A 6,281-nucleotide genomic window follows, 5' to 3' on the forward strand; every position below is an offset into this window, starting at 1 on the left:
CAAAAAGTTAACTGTCAAAACGAAGGTTGATCAGATTATATCAGTAAATGCTATAAAAAGGAACCAGAGTCTTCTGCTTTTCTGGCCATGTGAGACAGATAAGATTCTCCTCTGTCATTCTCATTGCAGAATCTGCAAAATTTGGTCTAAGCTTTTAGGAAAGTTAAAGTCACTCAAGTGTAGAACTTGGTGCTATGCTTCTGATTTCACAATAAAGTAAAGATACCGTCCAGTTGTCCCTGGTCTGCAGGTCACACTTATTCTATTATTTTTGTATTTTTCTCATGTGCTACTTTGAATATATGTTGCATTTTGTTTGCATGGATATTTGCACTAGTCAGACCATTACCCCAAACCCTAACCTGCAGTCTTAACTGGCCACGCATGAGTCTTAACCGGCCATGCATGAGTCTTAACCGGCCACACTCACACATGAGTCTTAACCGGTCACACCGGCCATGCATGAGTCTTAACCGGCCACGCATGTGTCTTAACTGGCCATGCATGAGTCTTAACCGGCCACACATGTGTCTTAACTGGCCATGCATGAGTCTTAACCGGCCACACATGTGTCTTAACTGGCCATGCATGAGTCTTAACCGGCCACACATGTGTCTTAACTGGCCATGCATGAGTCTTAACCGGCCACACATGTGTCTTAACTGGCCACGCATGTCGTAGCCACGGGATTTCTGACTTCATGGGCAGTCCCCTATATTTCCTAACATTTGCCACTGCAGTATGTTACATGTTAGTCAGAAGACAACAACCGAATTGGAGAAACAGAGCAAATGTACATATCACACATTCAGCGTATTGAAATGATACAGTAAATTACTCTTCAATTTAGTTTAGAGAACAAGGCCAGAGCCCTGGTGCTGCTAACAGAGTTCCAAATGGATAAATGAACACTGAGGATTTGAGAAAGTGCATGTCAGTAAGATGACAGGGTGAGAGGTACATTTTAAAGAGATGGGTTTTCAACTTATTACTAAAGATCTCTGCTGCTATAGAGATCATCAGCAATACCAAATCAGTTTTTAACTTAAACCAAAATGTGTTGCGCGCCTGGCTTTGACACCAGACAAAAATACATCAGACTTCTGGCTGCTTACACGTAATTTCCTTGTGAAAGCCAAGAGTGTATCTCACTCCTCCAGCTGTGCAGTTAAGACATATACACCCCATGAACACATAGGCAGACGGAAGTTTTCAGAGTAAATACAAATTGAGATTCAGACCACAGATTTCAGCACATCAGAAAAGGGAAACTAGAGATGTACAGTATGTAGAAAGGCCCAGTGACTTTAAGATGGAAAAACGACAGCACATTGACAACATATAAAAGCAACAATATATATTGAACTGGCTTGCTCTCAGTGAACAAGTGAACATGTTGCTATAGATGACAGTGACACCAAACTAAAAGTTCTTATTAGTTTAACAGGAATTATTGAATTAGTACGCCTATGCGTAGATCATTTGTCATCTGCATGCTCTCTGCACTGACCACAACATCTAGCCTACAGTATATCAACCAATGACAGGGAGACTTAGGACCTGAATACAGTTGTATTTGCAGAATCTGCAAATGGTCTAAGCTTTTAGGAAAGTTAAAGTCACTCAAGTGTAGAACTTGGTGCTATGCTTCTGATTTCACAATAAAGTAAAGATACCGTCCAGTTGTCCCTGTGCAGTAGTGGTCTGCAGGTCACACTTATTCTATTATTTTTGTATTTTTCTCATGTGCTACTTTGAATATATGTTGCATTTTGTTTGCAAGGATATTTGCACTAGTCAGACCATTACCCCAAACCCTAACCTCAGTCTTAACTGGCCACGCATGAGTCTTAACCGGCCACGCATGAGTCTTAACCGGCCACACTCACACATGAGTCTTAACCGGTCACACCGGCCATGCATGAGTCTTAACCGGCCACGCATGTGTCTTAACCGGCCACACATGTGTCTTAACTGGCCATGCATGAGTCTTAACCGGCCACACATGTGTCTTAACTGGCCACGCATGTCGTAGCCACGGGATTTCTGACTTCATGGGCAGTCCCCTATATTTCCTAACATTTGCCACTGCAGTATGTTACATGTTAGTCAGAAGACAACAACCAAATTGGAGAAACAGAGCAAATGTACATATCACACATTCAGCGTATTGAAATGATACAGTAAATTACTCTTCAATTTAGTTTAGAGAACAAGGCCAGAGCCCTGGTGCTGCTAACAGAGTTCCAAATGGATAAATGAACACTGAGGATTTGAGAAAGTGCATGTCAGTAAGATGACAGGGTGAGAGGTACATTTTAAAGAGATGGGTTTTCAACTTATTACTAAAGATCTCTGCTGCTATAGAGATCATCAGCAATACCAAATCAGTTTTTAACTTAAACCAAAATGTGTTGCGCGCCTGGCTTTGACACCAGACAAAAATACATCAGACTTCTGGCTGCTTACACGTAATTTCCTTGTGAAAGCCAAGAGTGTATCTCACTCCTCCAGCTGTGCAGTTAAGACATATACACCCCATGAACACATAGGCAGACGGAAGTTTTCAGAGTAAATACGAATTTACTCTGAATTCAGACCACAGATTTCAGCACATCAGAAAAGGGAAACTAGAGATGTACAGTATGTAGAAAGGCCCAGTGACTTTAAGATGGAAAAACGACAGCACATTGACAACATATAAAAGCAACAATATATATTGAACTGGCTTGCTCTCAGTGAACAAGTGAACATGTTGCTATAGATGACAGTGACACCAAACTAAAAGTTCTTATTAGTTTAACAGGAATTATTGAATTAGTACGCCTATGCGTAGATCATTTGTCATCTGCATGCTCTCTGCACTGACCACAACATCTAGCCTACAGTATATCAACCAATGACAGGGAGACTTAGGACCTGAATACAGTTGTTGAACTCTAACCTTTCAAATGACCAACGCGACCCCCAACAAATACCAAAAGACACAATGACCAGGAAGCGGTGAGTAGGTCCCTGTATGTCCGCAGGCCACTGCCTGCGATGGGGTCCCTAGTATTTGGGTTGAATTTACAACCAGAAATGGGCCGGTTGGCTAACAAGGGCACTTGTTGATCACAGTGATGGATGTTGGATTCTGTCGGAATGATTTGTGGACTGTTTATGGCACATGCTCAGAGATCTGTTGAGTGTGTAACTAATGGTAATTTTGGTTACCTCACTTGTGAGGTAGTTTCTTAGAAATCACACAAAGCTGACATTTTGGCTATTCTCAAAATAGCAGAACTGACTGATGTAAGAGGTATGGTCAGTACACGTAATCCTTTACATTTCACAGAAAACCAAAATCCCTCAACCAAATAGGAAATCATTATAGTTAGGTAGGTAGGTAGGTAGGCAGGCAGGCAGGCAGGCAGGCAGGCAGACAGATTTTTTTTGCCATAAACTCTGATTAGAGATGGCATGTTTTCAGATGACAACAAGGTTGGTGGGGACAAGATGTTATGAACCCCCTGCATGACAAACTGTCTTGTGGTCAGTTGGGGGTGGGGGCTGTCCAGTAAATCATGCATTGTGTTCACACTTTGGTTCCTATCTGGTGGCTGCAGTTGGTCCCCAATGTTGCCATGTTGGCTTATTTCCCTTGGCTTGTTTTGGTCCAGAGTTGTGGGAAACAATTCTGAGTTGTGTTTTTGGGGCTTGGTTATTTATTATAACATTACACATACTTTAGACAGGGCTTAATAAGTAGAGACTAATATGCATCTATATTTATTTATTGGGAATATATTGTCTTGTTTTTCGAGGTGATATTTGGCTAGTTTTGGGCTTGTTTTCTGAGGTGGGTTGGCTTATTCCTCTCATGAGAGCTGGCAACACTGTTGGTTCATCTGAATAGTCATGGACACATGGAGGTATGGAGAGCAAGAGAGAAAGAGAGTGAGAGATGGATAGATAGAGAGAGAACGAGAGATTGAAAGAGTGGAAGAGAGACAGAGAGTGCGTGCGTGCGTGCGTCCGTGCGTGCGTGCGTGCGTGAGTGCGTGGGTGCGTGCGTGGGTGCGTGCGTGCGTTCGTTCGTGCATGTTGGGAGGGCATGAGGAAGGGGAGGGAGTGTCAACACTCTTGCATGAGTGTCTGTGTTTTGCTTGTTTTGTTCTTCTGTTCTTGTGAAGACTGTTTAGCTGAATAAATGAGATTGATAGAGGTATATATTTTTTCTTTATCGACCCTTTGGTAGCATTGTGTTGCCGAAACCAACCAGTTTTCTGCAGATACGTATAGGAATCTAAAGGCCAGTCAAATGGCAGTTGCAAGGAGTTACATAGACTGGCCGTACGAATTGTAAGAATTTTAAATTCAACAAAGTCAATCTGGAGGGAGATTTTGGAATGGGTGGATTGGTTCAGAATAGCTGTTACTCAGTTTCTTAATGTCCTTGAATGGATTGATATGAATAGTCATTGATGAAGGGAAGTGAAACTCATGTAATGCAACCAGTCATCCTTAGATGAATGTTCAGAAGTTATGTATCAATATTGACCTTCTTGACCTCAACCATTGAATCACCAAATTTAAAAAATATAGATATTGTACACTGTAGAGCTCTATATGAAATTGCATGGCTTTGTGTTGTAATTTGATGATCACATATAGGCAATGGAATCATGTGACAAATATAGAGTGACAAATATAGATATAGGCCTATATAGGAATATTGTTGTCACCTGAGGCAATACCATATTAAAGCTCCAGGAGATGCAACAAACTGATGGACTGCATTCAGAAGGGCAGAGATGGCCGACTATAGAGAAGAATACAGAATACAGAATGAGCCTTCATGGTCATGGCAGCCATGGCCTTCAGCTGCTGTGACAGGCTGCACTATTGGCCTATTCATTTTAATATAATGAACTATACTGCTACCAGGCCTATATACTATACTACTAATAATAATAATAAACTAGACTATATACGATATATATGAGCACGCAGTCAAAGTATATATGTGCAGAGTTTGGGTTATGCACTGTACAATTTAAGTATAGTATATCAGTAGCTCTGGTATCAGCAGGGATGGAAAGTAACTGCAGAGGAAACCCACCAAAATGTATAAAGGAGCACCACTCTGTGATTAATGTTTTGAATAAAAACAATATAACATCAAAATGTGATGCAGCAAGTAGCCTTGTTTTGTTGTAAAGGTGTGTTTGGGAAGATTCTTTTTTCAACCCATGCACACGCACGCGCTCGCGCGCGCGCACACACACACGCACGCACACACGCACACGCGCATTCTGCAGCTCAAGTGCTCCATGCAGCGCTGAGAACCGGGCAGAAGTTAGAACAGAGAGCGTTTGATTGATTGTTTGATTGATTGAATAGGCCTACTTTAGTTTGCAGAAAAAAAGCACAGTTCAATACAGTTCAATACAAGGTCTGAGGATGTAAAGTCAAGAAAGCCTATGGCTTGTTTCCATTGAGGTCCGACTCCTTCATACTCAATATCGAAACATTTACACACAGTATAGGCCTTAGGCTATACAAAATACATCCAGGTTTCAGCGACATAGGTTCATTTATATTTTAGAGAGGATAATAATAAATCGTGCAATAGCATCCCTACAATTCTTGTGAGGCAACCATTGCTGCCCCATTGGAAAATGCATCTCCCATCTGTGATAACATCTTGTTTTACATGTAACAATCCCCATGAATGGAGGCAGAGGTGTAAATTCACAGTTTGAAGCTTCCTTTATTATTACAGCGAATTTTACAACCATGGATTTCAGTGATAGCAACATGCTCTTTCTCTGCCGGGCACGACACACAAACTACCTGGAGCATGAAAATACACGCACAAAAGCCCTCACCAATCCCTGAGCTTCATTGTGAGATCCCCCAACACTCCCACATGGGGCAGGGGGCAGGATAGAAAAACATGATTTATTAGTGTTGGCTAAAAGTTAAAATGTATTGTCAGGACAGGAACATTTTAGAAATCACGCATGGATGCATCAGTCGCCAAAGTCTGCGATTACACCATGGCCTAAAAAGAGACATATCACGATATCAGTCAGAACAGACGTTTCAGAACTTTGCCAAATAACCCCTGGCCCAATGAAGCCTGACCGCGCATCGCGCGTTCGGTTCCTATGTCTGTCAGTCCACTTGATTGATTGATTGATTGATTGATTGATTGATTGATTGATTGATTGATTGAAAAATGTATTAACAGTTTGCAGAATTACAGTACATTTCAAGCACAAACTCAATACAAA

The sequence above is a fragment of the Electrona antarctica genome, assembly GCF_951216825.1.
Source record: "Electrona antarctica genome assembly, chromosome: 19".
NCBI lineage: Eukaryota > Metazoa > Chordata > Actinopteri > Myctophiformes > Myctophidae > Electrona > Electrona antarctica.